This window comes from Leiobunum rupestre, chromosome 11 (assembly GCF_980474605.1).
Source record: "Leiobunum rupestre chromosome 11, qqLeiRupe1.1.hap1, whole genome shotgun sequence".
Classification (NCBI taxonomy): Eukaryota; Metazoa; Arthropoda; class Arachnida; order Opiliones; family Sclerosomatidae; genus Leiobunum; species Leiobunum rupestre.
Genome location: NC_143394.1, coordinates 15,379,097 through 15,391,542, shown reverse-complemented (window position 1 = coordinate 15,391,542; position 12,446 = coordinate 15,379,097). Strand labels below are relative to the sequence as shown.

At 42.2% G+C, this 12,446-nt stretch overlaps 20 non-coding genes across 20 annotated transcripts; all 20 read left to right on the top strand.

Moving 5' to 3' along the window:
* The first annotated feature begins 900 nt into the window (after nucleotides 1-900).
* On the top strand, nucleotides 901-991 carry TRNAY-GUA (transfer RNA tyrosine (anticodon GUA)). The gene is given in 2 exon segments: nucleotides 901-937; nucleotides 956-991. It is a non-coding gene; the product is annotated as a tRNA-Tyr (tRNA).
* A 341-nt stretch (nucleotides 992-1,332) lies between these two features.
* On the top strand, nucleotides 1,333-1,423 carry TRNAY-GUA (transfer RNA tyrosine (anticodon GUA)). Its single transcript is given in 2 exon segments — nucleotides 1,333-1,369; nucleotides 1,388-1,423. It is a non-coding gene; the product is annotated as a tRNA-Tyr (tRNA).
* Nucleotides 1,424-1,862: 439 nt separating this feature from the next.
* On the top strand, nucleotides 1,863-1,953 carry TRNAY-GUA (transfer RNA tyrosine (anticodon GUA)). The gene is given in 2 exon segments: nucleotides 1,863-1,899; nucleotides 1,918-1,953. It is a non-coding gene; the product is annotated as a tRNA-Tyr (tRNA).
* A 744-nt stretch (nucleotides 1,954-2,697) lies between these two features.
* On the top strand, nucleotides 2,698-2,787 carry TRNAY-GUA (transfer RNA tyrosine (anticodon GUA)). Its single transcript is given in 2 exon segments — nucleotides 2,698-2,734; nucleotides 2,752-2,787. It is a non-coding gene; the product is annotated as a tRNA-Tyr (tRNA).
* A 62-nt stretch (nucleotides 2,788-2,849) lies between these two features.
* On the top strand, nucleotides 2,850-2,940 carry TRNAY-GUA (transfer RNA tyrosine (anticodon GUA)). The gene is given in 2 exon segments: nucleotides 2,850-2,886; nucleotides 2,905-2,940. It is a non-coding gene; the product is annotated as a tRNA-Tyr (tRNA).
* Nucleotides 2,941-3,002: 62 nt separating this feature from the next.
* On the top strand, nucleotides 3,003-3,093 carry TRNAH-GUG (transfer RNA histidin (anticodon GUG)). Its single transcript is given in 2 exon segments — nucleotides 3,003-3,039; nucleotides 3,058-3,093. It is a non-coding gene; the product is annotated as a tRNA-His (tRNA).
* Nucleotides 3,094-3,407: 314 nt separating this feature from the next.
* On the top strand, nucleotides 3,408-3,498 carry TRNAY-GUA (transfer RNA tyrosine (anticodon GUA)). Its single transcript is given in 2 exon segments — nucleotides 3,408-3,444; nucleotides 3,463-3,498. It is a non-coding gene; the product is annotated as a tRNA-Tyr (tRNA).
* A 466-nt stretch (nucleotides 3,499-3,964) lies between these two features.
* TRNAY-GUA (transfer RNA tyrosine (anticodon GUA)) lies at nucleotides 3,965-4,055 on the top strand. Its single transcript is given in 2 exon segments — nucleotides 3,965-4,001; nucleotides 4,020-4,055. It is a non-coding gene; the product is annotated as a tRNA-Tyr (tRNA).
* A 188-nt stretch (nucleotides 4,056-4,243) lies between these two features.
* On the top strand, nucleotides 4,244-4,334 carry TRNAY-GUA (transfer RNA tyrosine (anticodon GUA)). Its single transcript is given in 2 exon segments — nucleotides 4,244-4,280; nucleotides 4,299-4,334. It is a non-coding gene; the product is annotated as a tRNA-Tyr (tRNA).
* A 466-nt stretch (nucleotides 4,335-4,800) lies between these two features.
* TRNAY-GUA (transfer RNA tyrosine (anticodon GUA)) lies at nucleotides 4,801-4,891 on the top strand. The gene is given in 2 exon segments: nucleotides 4,801-4,837; nucleotides 4,856-4,891. It is a non-coding gene; the product is annotated as a tRNA-Tyr (tRNA).
* An 897-nt stretch (nucleotides 4,892-5,788) lies between these two features.
* Nucleotides 5,789-5,879, top strand: TRNAY-GUA (transfer RNA tyrosine (anticodon GUA)). Its single transcript is given in 2 exon segments — nucleotides 5,789-5,825; nucleotides 5,844-5,879. It is a non-coding gene; the product is annotated as a tRNA-Tyr (tRNA).
* A 188-nt stretch (nucleotides 5,880-6,067) lies between these two features.
* Nucleotides 6,068-6,158, top strand: TRNAY-GUA (transfer RNA tyrosine (anticodon GUA)). The gene is given in 2 exon segments: nucleotides 6,068-6,104; nucleotides 6,123-6,158. It is a non-coding gene; the product is annotated as a tRNA-Tyr (tRNA).
* A 1,636-nt stretch (nucleotides 6,159-7,794) lies between these two features.
* Nucleotides 7,795-7,885, top strand: TRNAY-GUA (transfer RNA tyrosine (anticodon GUA)). Its single transcript is given in 2 exon segments — nucleotides 7,795-7,831; nucleotides 7,850-7,885. It is a non-coding gene; the product is annotated as a tRNA-Tyr (tRNA).
* Nucleotides 7,886-9,062: 1,177 nt separating this feature from the next.
* On the top strand, nucleotides 9,063-9,153 carry TRNAY-GUA (transfer RNA tyrosine (anticodon GUA)). The gene is given in 2 exon segments: nucleotides 9,063-9,099; nucleotides 9,118-9,153. It is a non-coding gene; the product is annotated as a tRNA-Tyr (tRNA).
* Nucleotides 9,154-9,494: 341 nt separating this feature from the next.
* On the top strand, nucleotides 9,495-9,585 carry TRNAY-GUA (transfer RNA tyrosine (anticodon GUA)). The gene is given in 2 exon segments: nucleotides 9,495-9,531; nucleotides 9,550-9,585. It is a non-coding gene; the product is annotated as a tRNA-Tyr (tRNA).
* A 439-nt stretch (nucleotides 9,586-10,024) lies between these two features.
* TRNAY-GUA (transfer RNA tyrosine (anticodon GUA)) lies at nucleotides 10,025-10,115 on the top strand. Its single transcript is given in 2 exon segments — nucleotides 10,025-10,061; nucleotides 10,080-10,115. It is a non-coding gene; the product is annotated as a tRNA-Tyr (tRNA).
* A 744-nt stretch (nucleotides 10,116-10,859) lies between these two features.
* On the top strand, nucleotides 10,860-10,949 carry TRNAY-GUA (transfer RNA tyrosine (anticodon GUA)). Its single transcript is given in 2 exon segments — nucleotides 10,860-10,896; nucleotides 10,914-10,949. It is a non-coding gene; the product is annotated as a tRNA-Tyr (tRNA).
* Nucleotides 10,950-11,011: 62 nt separating this feature from the next.
* TRNAY-GUA (transfer RNA tyrosine (anticodon GUA)) lies at nucleotides 11,012-11,102 on the top strand. The gene is given in 2 exon segments: nucleotides 11,012-11,048; nucleotides 11,067-11,102. It is a non-coding gene; the product is annotated as a tRNA-Tyr (tRNA).
* Nucleotides 11,103-11,442: 340 nt separating this feature from the next.
* On the top strand, nucleotides 11,443-11,533 carry TRNAY-GUA (transfer RNA tyrosine (anticodon GUA)). Its single transcript is given in 2 exon segments — nucleotides 11,443-11,479; nucleotides 11,498-11,533. It is a non-coding gene; the product is annotated as a tRNA-Tyr (tRNA).
* Nucleotides 11,534-11,872: 339 nt separating this feature from the next.
* On the top strand, nucleotides 11,873-11,963 carry TRNAY-GUA (transfer RNA tyrosine (anticodon GUA)). Its single transcript is given in 2 exon segments — nucleotides 11,873-11,909; nucleotides 11,928-11,963. It is a non-coding gene; the product is annotated as a tRNA-Tyr (tRNA).
* Nucleotides 11,964-12,446: the final 483 nt, after the last annotated feature.

Below are 12,446 nucleotides of genomic sequence, written 5' to 3'. Positions count from 1 at the left end.
ACATTTTTCATTAAAACATAATTTCACGCTCCTCATCCGTCGATAGCTCATTTGGTAGAGCGGTGGACTGTAGAGGGCGATTAACAAAGTTATCCATAGGTCGCTGGTTCAAATCCGGCTCGACGGACATTATTTTCATCGTTTATAATATTAAATAATTGAATTTAAATATAATTTCACTCTCCTCAACCGTCGATAGCTCAGTTGGTAGAGCGGTGGACTGTACAGGGCGAGTGGCAGAGTTATCCAGAAGTCGGTGGTTCAAATCGGGCTCGACGGATATTTTTCATTACAACATAATTTAACGCTACTCATCCGTCGATAGCTCAGTTGGTAGAGCGGTGGACTGTAGAGGGCGATTAACAAAGTTATCCATAGATCGCTGGTTCAAATCCGGCTGGACGGACATTTTTTGCATCGTTTATAGTATTAAATAATTGAATTTAAATATAATTTAAAGCTCCTCATCCGTCGTTAGCTCAGTTGGTAGAGCGGTGGACTGTAGAGGGCGAGTGACAGAGTTATCCATAGGTCGGTGGTTCAAATCCGGCTCGACGGACACTTTTTTCGTCGTTTTTAATATTAAATATTTGAATTTAAATATAATTTCACGCTCCTCATCCGTCGATAGCTCAGTTAGTAGAGCGGGGGACTGTAGAGGGCGATTAACAAAGTTATCCATAGGTCGCTGGTTCAAAACCGGCTCGACGGACATTTTTTTCATCGTTTATAATATTAAATAATTGAATTTAAATATAATTTCACGCTCCTCATCCGTCGATTGCTCAGTTGGTAGAGCGGTGGACTGTAGAGGCCGATTGACAAAGTTATCCATAGGTTGCTGGTTCAAATCTGGCTCGACGAACATTTTTCATTACAACATAATTTCACGCTCCTCATCCGTCGATAGCTCAGTTGGTAGAGCGGTGGACTGTAGAGGGCGATTAACAAAGTTATCCATAGGTCGCTGGTTCAAATCCGGCTCGACGGACATTATTTTCATCGTTTATAATATTAAATAATTGAATTTAAATATAATTTCACTCTCCTCAACCGTCGATAGCTCAGTTGGTAGAGCGGTGGACTGTAGAGGGCGAGTGGCAGAGTTATCCAGAAGTCGGTGGTTCAAATCGGGCTCGACGGACATTTTTCATTACAACATAATTTAACGCTCCTCATCCGTCGATAGCTCAGTTGGTAGAGCGGTGGACTGTAGAGGGCGATTAACAAAGTTATCCATAGGTCGGTGGTTCAAATCCGGCTCGACGGACACTTTTTTCGTCGTTTTTAATATTAAATATTTGAATTTAAATATAATTTCACGCTCCTCATCCGTCGATAGCTCAGTTGGTAGAGCGGTGGACTGTAGAGGGCGATTAACAAAGTTATCCATAGGTCGCTGGTTCAAATCCGGCTCGGCGGACATTTTTCATTACATCATAATTTCACGCTCCTCGTCCATCAATATCTCAGTTGGCAGAGCGGTGGACTGTAGAGGGCGATTAACAAAATATCCATAGTTTGCTGGTTGAAATCCGGCTCGACGGACATTTTTTTCATCGTTTATAATATTAATTAATTGAATTAAAATATAAATTCACGCTCCTCATCCGTCGATTGCTCAGTTGGTAGAGCGGTGGACTGTAGAGGGCGATTGACAAAGTTATCCATAGGTCGCTGGTTCAAATCTGGCTCGACGGACATTTTTCATTAAAACATAATTTCACGCTCCTCATCCGTCGATAGCTCAGTTGGTAGAGCGGTGGACTGTAGAGGGCGATTAACAAAGTTATCCATAGGTCGCTGGTTCAAATCTGGCTCGACGGACATTTTTCATTAAAACATAATTTCACGCTCCTCATCCGTCGATAGCTCAGTTGGTAGAGCGGTGGACTGTAGAGGGCGATTAACAAAGTTATCCATAGGTCGCTGGTTCAAATCCGGCTCGACGGACATTATTTTCATCGTTTATAATATTAAATAATTGAATTTAAATATAAATTCACGCTCCTCATCCGTCGATAGCTCAGTTGGTAGAGCGGTGGACTGTAGAGGGCGAGTGGCAGAGTTATCCAGAAGTCGGTGGTTCAAATCGGGCTCGACGGACATTTTTCATTACAAATTAATTTAACGCTCCTCATCCGTCGATAGCTCAGTTGGTAGAGCGGTGGACTGTAGAGGGCGATTAACAAAATATCCATAGTTTGCTGGTTGAAATCCGGCTCGACGGACATTTTTTTCATCGTTTATAATATTAATTAATTTAATTAAAATATAAATTCACGCTCCTCATCCGTCGATAGCTCAGTTGGTAGAGCGGTGGACTGTAGAGGGCGAGTGGCAAGGTTATCCAGAAGTCGGTGGTTCAAATCGGGCTCGACGGACATTTTTCATTACAACTTAATTTAACGCTCCTCATCCGTCGATAGCTCAGTTGGTAGAGCGGTGGACTGTAGAGGGCGATTAACAAAATATCCATAGTTTGCTGGTTGAAATCCGGCTCGACGGACATTTTTTTCATCGTTTATAATATTAAATAATTGAATTTAAATATAATTTCACTCTCCTCAACCGTCGATAGCTCAGTTGGTAGAGCGGTGGACTGTAGAGGGCGAGTGGCAGAGTTATCCAGAAGTCGGTGGTTCAAATCGGGCTCGACGGACATTTTTCATTACAACTTAATTTAACGCTCCTCATCCGTCGATAGCTCAGTTGGTAGAGCGGTGGACTGTAGAGGGCGATTAACAAAATATCCATAGGTCGCTGGTTCAAATCCGGCTGGACGGACACTTTTTTCGTCGTTTTTAATATTAAATATTTGAATTTAAATATAATTTCACGCTCCTCATCCGTCGATAGCTCAGTTGGTAGAGCGGTGGACTGTAGAGGGCGATTAACAAAGTTATCCATAGGTCGCTGGTTCAAAACCGGCTCGACGGACATTTTTTTCATCGTTTATAATATTAAATAATTGAATTTAAATATAATTTCACGCTCCTCATCCGTCGATTGCTCAGTTGGTAGAGCGGTGGACTGTGGAGGGCGATTAACAAAGTTATCCATAGGTCGGTGGTTCAAATCCGGCTCGACGGGCATTATTTTCATCGTTTATAATATTAAATAATTGAATTTAAATATATTTTCACTCTCCTCAACCGTCGATAGCTCAGTTGGTAGAGCGGTGGACTGTAGAGGGCGAGTGGCAGATTTATCCAGAAGTCGGTGGTTCAAATCGGGCTCGGCGGACATTTTTCATTACAACATAATTTAACGCTCCTCATCCGTCGATAGCTCAGTTGGTAGAGCGGTGGACTGTAGAGGGCGAGTGGCAGAGTTATCCAGAAGTCGGTGGTTCATATCGGGCTCGACGGACATTTTTCATTACAACATAATTTAACGCTCCTCATCCGTCGATAGCTCAGTTGGTAGAGCGGTGGACTGTAGAGGGCGATTAACAAAGTTATCCATAGGTCGCTGGTTCAAATCCGGCTCGACGGACATTTTTTGCATCGTTTATAGTATTAAATAATTGAATTTAAATATTATTTAACGCTCTTCATCCGTCGTTAGCTCAGTTGGTAGAGCGGTGGACTGTAGAGGGCGACTGACAGAGTTATCCAGAAGTCGGTGGTTCAAATCTGGCTCGTCGGACATTTTTCATTACATCATAATTTCACGCTCCTCGTCCATCAATATCTCAGTTGGCAGAGCGGTGGACTGTAGAGGGCGATTAACAAAATATCCATAGTTTGCTGGTTGAAATCCGGCTCGACGGACATTTTTTTCATCGTTTATAATATTAATTAATTGAATTAAAATATAAATTCACGCTCCTCATCCGTCGATTGCTCAGTTGGTAGAGCGGTGGACTGTAGAGGGCGATTGACAAAGTTATCCATAGGTCGCTGTTTCAAATCTGGCTCGACGGACATTTTTCATTAAAACATAATTTCACGCTCCTCATCCGTCGATAGCTCAGTTGGTAGAGCGGTGGACTGTAGAGGGCGATTAACAAAGTTATCCATAGGTCGCTGGTTCAAATCCGGCTCGACGGACATTATTTTCATCGTTTATAATATTAAATAATTGAATTTAAATATAATTTCACTCTCCTCAACCGTCGATAGCTCAGTTGGTAGAGCGGTGGACTGTAGAGGGCGAGTGGCAGAGTTATCCAGAAGTCGGTGGTTCAAATCGGGCTCGACGGACATTTTTCATTACAACATAATTTAACGCTCCTCATCCGTCGATAGCTCAGTTGGTAGAGCGGTGGACTGTAGAGGGCGATTAACAAAGTTATCCATAGGTCGCTGGTTCAAATCCGGCTCGACGGACATTTTTTGCATCGTTTATAGTATTAAATAATTGAATTTAAATATTATTTAACGCTCTTCATCCGTCGTTAGCTCAGTTGGTAGAGCGGTGGACTGTAGAGGGCGACTGACAGAGTTATCCAGAAGTCGGTGGTTCAAATCTGGCTCGTCGGACATTTTTCATTACATCATAATTTCACGCTCCTCGTCCATCAATATCTCAGTTGGCAGAGCGGTGGACTGTAGAGGGCGATTAACAAAATATCCATAGTTTGCTGGTTGAAATCCGGCTCGACGGACATTTTTTTCATCGTTTATAATATTAATTAATTGAATTAAAATATAAATTCACGCTCCTCATCCGTCGATTGCTCAGTTGGTAGAGCGGTGGACTGTAGAGGGCGATTGACAAAGTTATCCATAGGTCGCTGGTTCAAATCTGGCTCGACGGACATTTTTCATTAAAACATAATTTCACGCTCCTCATCCGTCGATAGCTCAGTTGGTAGAGCGGTGGACTGTAGAGGGCGATTAACAAAGTTATCCATAGGTCGCTGGTTCAAATCCGGCTCGACGGACATTATTTTCATCGTTTATAATATTAAATAATTGAATTTAAATATAATTTCACTCTCCTCAACCGTCGATAGCTCAGTTGGTAGAGCGGTGGACTGTAGAGGGCGAGTGGCAGAGTTATCCAGATGTCGGTGGTTCAAATCGGGCTCGACGGACATTTTTCATTACAACTTAATTTAACGCTCCTCATCCGTCGATAGCTCAGTTGGTAGAGCGGTGGACTGTAGAGGGCGATTAACAAAATATCCATAGTTTGCTGGTTGAAATCCGGCTCGACGGACATTTTTTTCATCGTTTATAATATTAATTAATTGAATTAAAATATAAATTCACGCTCCTCATCCGTCGATAGCTCAGTTGGTAGAGCGGTGGACTGTAGAGGGCGAGTGGCAGAGTTATCCAGAAGTCGGTGGTTCAAATCCGGCTCGACGGACACTTTTTTCGTCGTTTTTAATATTAAATATTTGAATTTAAATATAATTTCACGCTCCTCATCCGTCGATAGCTCAGTTAGTAGAGCGGTGGACTGTAGAGGGCGATTAACAAAGTTATCCATAGGTCGCTGGTTCAAATCCGGCTCGACGGACATTATTTTCATCGTTTATAATATTAAATAATTGAATTTAAATATAATTTCACTTTCCTCAACAGTGGATAGCTCAGTTGGTAGAGCGGTGGACTGTAGAGGGCGATTAACAAAGTTATCCATAGGTCGCTGGTTCAAAACCGGCTCGACGGACATTTTTATTACAACATAACTTCACGCTCCTCATCCGTCGATAGCTCAGTTGGTAGAGCGGTGGACTGTAGAGGGCGATTGACAAAGTTATCCATAGGTCGCTGTTTCAAATCTGGCTCGACGGACATTTTTCATTAAAACATAATTTCACGCTCCTCATCCGTCGATAGCTCAGTTGGTAGAGCGGTGGACTGTAGAGGGCGATTAACAAAGTTATCCATAGGTCGCTGGTTCAAATCCGGCTCGACGGACATTATTTTCATCGTTTATAATATTAAATAATTGAATTTAAATATAATTTCACTCTCCTCAACCGTCGATAGCTCAGTTGGTAGAGCGGTGGACTGTAGAGGGCGAGTGGCAGAGTTATCCAGAAGTCGGTGGTTCAAATCGGGCTCGACGGACATTTTTCATTACAACATAATTTAACGCTCCTCATCCGTCGATAGCTCAGTTGGTAGAGCGGTGGACTGTAGAGGGCGATTAACAAAGTTATCCATAGGTCGCTGGTTCAAATCCGGCTCGACGGACATTTTTTGCATCGTTTATAGTATTAAATAATTGAATTTAAATATTATTTAACGCTCTTCATCCGTCGTTAGCTCAGTTGGTAGAGCGGTGGACTGTAGAGGGCGACTGACAGAGTTATCCAGAAGTCGGTGGTTCAAATCTGGCTCGTCGGACATTTTTCATTACATCATAATTTCACGCTCCTCGTCCATCAATATCTCAGTTGGCAGAGCGGTGGACTGTAGAGGGCGATTAACAAAGTTATCCATAGATCGCTGGTTCAAATCCGGCTGGACGGACATTTTTTGCATCGTTTATAGTATTAAATAATTGAATTTAAATATAATTTAAAGCTCCTCATCCGTCGTTAGCTCAGTTGGTAGAGCGGTGGACTGTAGAGGGCGAGTGACAGAGTTATCCATAGGTCGGTGGTTCAAATCCGGCTCGACGGACACTTTTTTCGTCGTTTTTAATATTAAATATTTGAATTTAAATATAATTTCACGCTCCTCATCCGTCGATAGCTCAGTTAGTAGAGCGGGGGACTGTAGAGGGCGATTAACAAAGTTATCCATAGGTCGCTGGTTCAAAACCGGCTCGACGGACATTTTTTTCATCGTTTATAATATTAAATAATTGAATTTAAATATAATTTCACGCTCCTCATCCGTCGATTGCTCAGTTGGTAGAGCGGTGGACTGTAGAGGCCGATTGACAAAGTTATCCATAGGTTGCTGGTTCAAATCTGGCTCGACGGACATTTTTCATTACAACATAATTTCACGCTCCTCATCCGTCGATAGCTCATTTGGTAGAGCGGTGGACTGTAGAGGGCGATTAACAAAGTTATCCATAGGTCGCTGGTTCAAATCCGGTTCGACGGACATTATTTTCATCGTTTATAATATTAAATAATTGAATTTAAATATAATTTCACTCTCCTCAACCGTCGATGGCTCAGTTGGTAGAGCGGTGGACTGTAGAGGGCGAGTGGCAGAGTTATCCAGAAGTCGGTGGTTCAAATCGGGCTCGACGGACATTTTTCATTACAACATAATTTAACGCTCCTCATCCGTCGATAGCTCAGTTGGTAGAGCGGTGGACTGTAGAGGGCGATTAACAAAGTTATCCATAGATCGCTGGTTCAAATCCGGCTGGACGGACATTTTTTGCATCGTTTATAGTATTAAATAATTGAATTTAAATATAATTTAAAGCTCCTCATCCGTCGTTAGCTCAGTTGGTAGAGCGGTGGACTGTAGAGGGCGAGTGACAGAGTTATCCATAGGTCGGTGGTTCAAATCCGGCTCGACGGACACTTTTTTCGTCGTTTTTAATATTAAATATTTGAATTTAAATATAATTTCACGCTCCTCATCCGTCGATAGCTCAGTTAGTAGAGCGGTGGACTGTAGAGGGCGATTAACAAAGTTATCCATAGGTCGCTGGTTCAAATCCGGCTCGACGGACATTATTTTCATCGTTTATAATATTAAATAATTGAATTTAAATATAATTTCACTTTCCTCAACAGTGGATAGCTCAGTTGGTAGAGCGGTGGACTGTAGAGGGCGATTAACAAAGTTATCCATAGGTCGCTGGTTCAAAACCGGCTCGACGGACATTTTTATTACAACATAACTTCACGCTCCTCATCCGTCGATAGCTCAGTTGGTAGAGCGGTGGACTGTAGAGGGCGATTAACAAAGTTATCCATAGGTCGCTGGTTCAAATCCGGCTCGGCGGACATTTTTCATTACATCATAATTTCACGCTCCTCGTCCATCAATATCTCAGTTGGCAGAGCGGTGGACTGTAGAGGGCGATTAACAAAATATCCATAGTTTGCTGGTTGAAATCCGGCTCGACGGACATTTTTTTCATCGTTTATAATATTAATTAATTGAATTAAAATATAAATTCACGCTCCTCATCCGTCGATTGCTCAGTTGGTAGAGCGGTGGACTGTAGAGGGCGATTGACAAAGTTATCCATAGGTCGCTGGTTCAAATCTGGCTCGAAGGACATTTTTCATTAAAACATAATTTCACGCTCCTCATCCGTCGATAGCTCATTTGGTAGAGCGGTGGACTGTAGAGGGCGATTAACAAAGTTATCCATAGGTCGCTGGTTCAAATCCGGCTCGACGGACATTATTTTCATCGTTTATAATATTAAATAATTGAATTTAAATATAATTTCACTCTCCTCAACCGTCGATAGCTCAGTTGGTAGAGCGGTGGACTGTACAGGGCGAGTGGCAGAGTTATCCAGAAGTCGGTGGTTCAAATCGGGCTCGACGGATATTTTTCATTACAACATAATTTAACGCTACTCATCCGTCGATAGCTCAGTTGGTAGAGCGGTGGACTGTAGAGGGCGATTAACAAAGTTATCCATAGATCGCTGGTTCAAATCCGGCTGGACGGACATTTTTTGCATCGTTTATAGTATTAAATAATTGAATTTAAATATAATTTAAAGCTCCTCATCCGTCGTTAGCTCAGTTGGTAGAGCGGTGGACTGTAGAGGGCGAGTGACAGAGTTATCCATAGGTCGGTGGTTCAAATCCGGCTCGACGGACACTTTTTTCGTCGTTTTTAATATTAAATATTTGAATTTAAATATAATTTCACGCTCCTCATCCGTCGATAGCTCAGTTAGTAGAGCGGGGGACTGTAGAGGGCGATTAACAAAGTTATCCATAGGTCGCTGGTTCAAAACCGGCTCGACGGACATTTTTTTCATCGTTTATAATATTAAATAATTGAATTTAAATATAATTTCACGCTCCTCATCCGTCGATTGCTCAGTTGGTAGAGCGGTGGACTGTAGAGGCCGATTGACAAAGTTATCCATAGGTTGCTGGTTCAAATCTGGCTCGACGAACATTTTTCATTACAACATAATTTCACGCTCCTCATCCGTCGATAGCTCAGTTGGTAGAGCGGTGGACTGTAGAGGGCGATTAACAAAGTTATCCATAGGTCGCTGGTTCAAATCCGGCTCGACGGACATTATTTTCATCGTTTATAATATTAAATAATTGAATTTAAATATAATTTCACTCTCCTCAACCGTCGATAGCTCAGTTGGTAGAGCGGTGGACTGTAGAGGGCGAGTGGCAGAGTTATCCAGAAGTCGGTGGTTCAAATCGGGCTCGACGGACATTTTTCATTACAACATAATTTAACGCTCCTCATCCGTCGATAGCTCAGTTGGTAGAGCGGTGGACTGTAGAGGGCGATTAACAAAGTTATCCATAGGTCGGTGGTTCAAATCCGGCTCGACGGACACTTTTTTCGTCGTTTTTAATATTAAATATTTGAATTTAAATATAATTTCACGCTCCTCATCCGTCGATAGCTCAGTTGGTAGAGCGGTGGACTGTAGAGGGCGATTAACAAAGTTATCCATAGGTCGCTGGTTCAAATCCGGCTCGGCGGACATTTTTCATTACATCATAATTTCACGCTCCTCGTCCATCAATATCTCAGTTGGCAGAGCGGTGGACTGTAGAGGGCGATTAACAAAATATCCATAGTTTGCTGGTTGAAATCCGGCTCGACGGACATTTTTTTCATCGTTTATAATATTAATTAATTGAATTAAAATATAAATTCACGCTCCTCATCCGTCGATTGCTCAGTTGGTAGAGCGGTGGACTGTAGAGGGCGATTGACAAAGTTATCCATAGGTCGCTGGTTCAAATCTGGCTCGACGGACATTTTTCATTAAAACATAATTTCACGCTCCTCATCCGTCGATAGCTCAGTTGGTAGAGCGGTGGACTGTAGAGGGCGATTAACAAAGTTATCCATAGGTCGCTGGTTCAAATCTGGCTCGACGGACATTTTTCATTAAAACATAATTTCACGCTCCTCATCCGTCGATAGCTCAGTTGGTAGAGCGGTGGACTGTAGAGGGCGATTAACAAAGTTATCCATAGGTCGCTGGTTCAAATCCGGCTCGACGGACATTATTTTCATCGTTTATAATATTAAATAATTGAATTTAAATATAAATTCACGCTCCTCATCCGTCGATAGCTCAGTTGGTAGAGCGGTGGACTGTAGAGGGCGAGTGGCAGAGTTATCCAGAAGTCGGTGGTTCAAATCGGGCTCGACGGACATTTTTCATTACAAATTAATTTAACGCTCCTCATCCGTCGATAGCTCAGTTGGTAGAGCGGTGGACTGTAGAGGGCGATTAACAAAATATCCATAGTTTGCTGGTTGAAATCCGGCTCGACGGACATTTTTTTCATCGTTTATAATATTAATTAATTTAATTAAAATATAAATTCACGCTCCTCATCCGTCGATAGCTCAGTTGGTAGAGCGGTGGACTGTAGAGGGCGAGTGGCAAGGTTATCCAGAAGTCGGTGGTTCAAATCGGGCTCGACGGACATTTTTCATTACAACTTAATTTAACGCTCCTCATCCGTCGATAGCTCAGTTGGTAGAGCGGTGGACTGTAGAGGGCGATTAACAAAATATCCATAGTTTGCTGGTTGAAATCCGGCTCGACGGACATTTTTTTCATCGTTTATAATATTAAATAATTGAATTTAAATATAATTTCACTCTCCTCAACCGTCGATAGCTCAGTTGGTAGAGCGGTGGACTGTAGAGGGCGAGTGGCAGAGTTATCCAGAAGTCGGTGGTTCAAATCGGGCTCGACGGACATTTTTCATTACAACTTAATTTAACGCTCCTCATCCGTCGATAGCTCAGTTGGTAGAGCGGTGGACTGTAGAGGGCGATTAACAAAATATCCATAGGTCGCTGGTTCAAATCCGGCTCGACGGACATTATTTTCATCGTTTATAATATTAAATAATTGAATTTAAATATAATTTCACTCTCCTCAACCGTCGATAGCTCAGTTGGTAGAGCGGTGGACTGTAGAGAGCGATTGACAAAGTTATCCATAGGTCGCTGGTTCAAAACCGGCTCGACGGACATTTTTTTCATTGTTTATAATATTAAATAAATCAATTTCAATATAATTTCACGCTCCTCATCCGTCGATTGCTCAGTTGGTAGAGCGGTGGACTGTAGAGGGCGATTGACAAAGTTATCCATAGGTCGCTGGTTCAAAACCGGCTCGACGGACATTTTTTTCATTATTTATAATATTAAATAATTCAATTTAAATATAATTTCACGCTCCTCATCCGTCGATAGCTCAGTTGGTAGAGCGGTGGACTGTAGAGGGCGAGTGACAGAGTTATCCAGAAGTCGGTGGTTCAAATCTGGCTCGACGGACATTTTTATTACAACATAATTTCACGCTCCTCATCCGTCGATAGCTCAGTTGGTAGAGCGGTGGACTGTAGAGGGCGATTAACAAAGTTATCCATAGGTCGCTGGTTCAAATCCGGCTCGACGGACATTTTTCATCGTTTATAATATTAATTAATTGAATTACAACATAATTTCTCGTTTCTCACCCTTCGATAGCTCAGTTGGTAGAGCGGTGGACTGTAGAGGGCGATTGACAAAATTATCCATAGGTCGCTGGTTCAAAACCGGCTCGACGGACATTTTTTTCATCGTTTATAATATTAAATAATTGAATTTAAATATAATTTCACGCTCCTCATCCGTCGATTGCTCAGTTGGTAGAGCGGTGGACTGTAGAGGGCGATTAACAAAGTTATCCATAGGTCGCTGGTTCAAATCTGGCTCGACGGACATTTTTCATTAAAACATAATTTCACGCTCCTCATCCGTCGATAGCTCAGTTGGTAGAGCGGTGGACTGTAGAGGGCGATTAACAAAGTTATCCATAGGTCGCTGGTTCAAAACCGGCTCGACGGACATTTTTTTCATCGTTTATAATATTAAATAATTGAATTTAAATATAATTTCACGCTCCTCATCCGTCGATTGCTCAGTTGGTAGAGCGGTGGACTGTAGAGGGCGATTAACAAAGTTATCCATAGGTCGGTGGTTCAAATCCGGCTCGACGGGCATTATTTTCATCGTTTATAATATTAAATAATTGAATTTAAATATATTTTCACTCTCCTCAACCGTCGATAGCTCAGTTGGTAGAGCGGTGGACTGTAGAGGGCGAGTGGCAGATTTATCCAGAAATCGGTGGTTCAAATCGGGCTCGACGGACATTTTTCCTTACAACATAATTTAACGCTCCTCATCCGTCGATAGCTCAGTTGGTAGAGCGGTGAACTGTAGAGGGCGAGTGGCAGAGTTATCCATAGATCGCTGGTTCAAATCCGGCTGGACGGACATTTTTTGCATCGTTTATAGTATTAAATAATTGAATTTAAATATAATTTA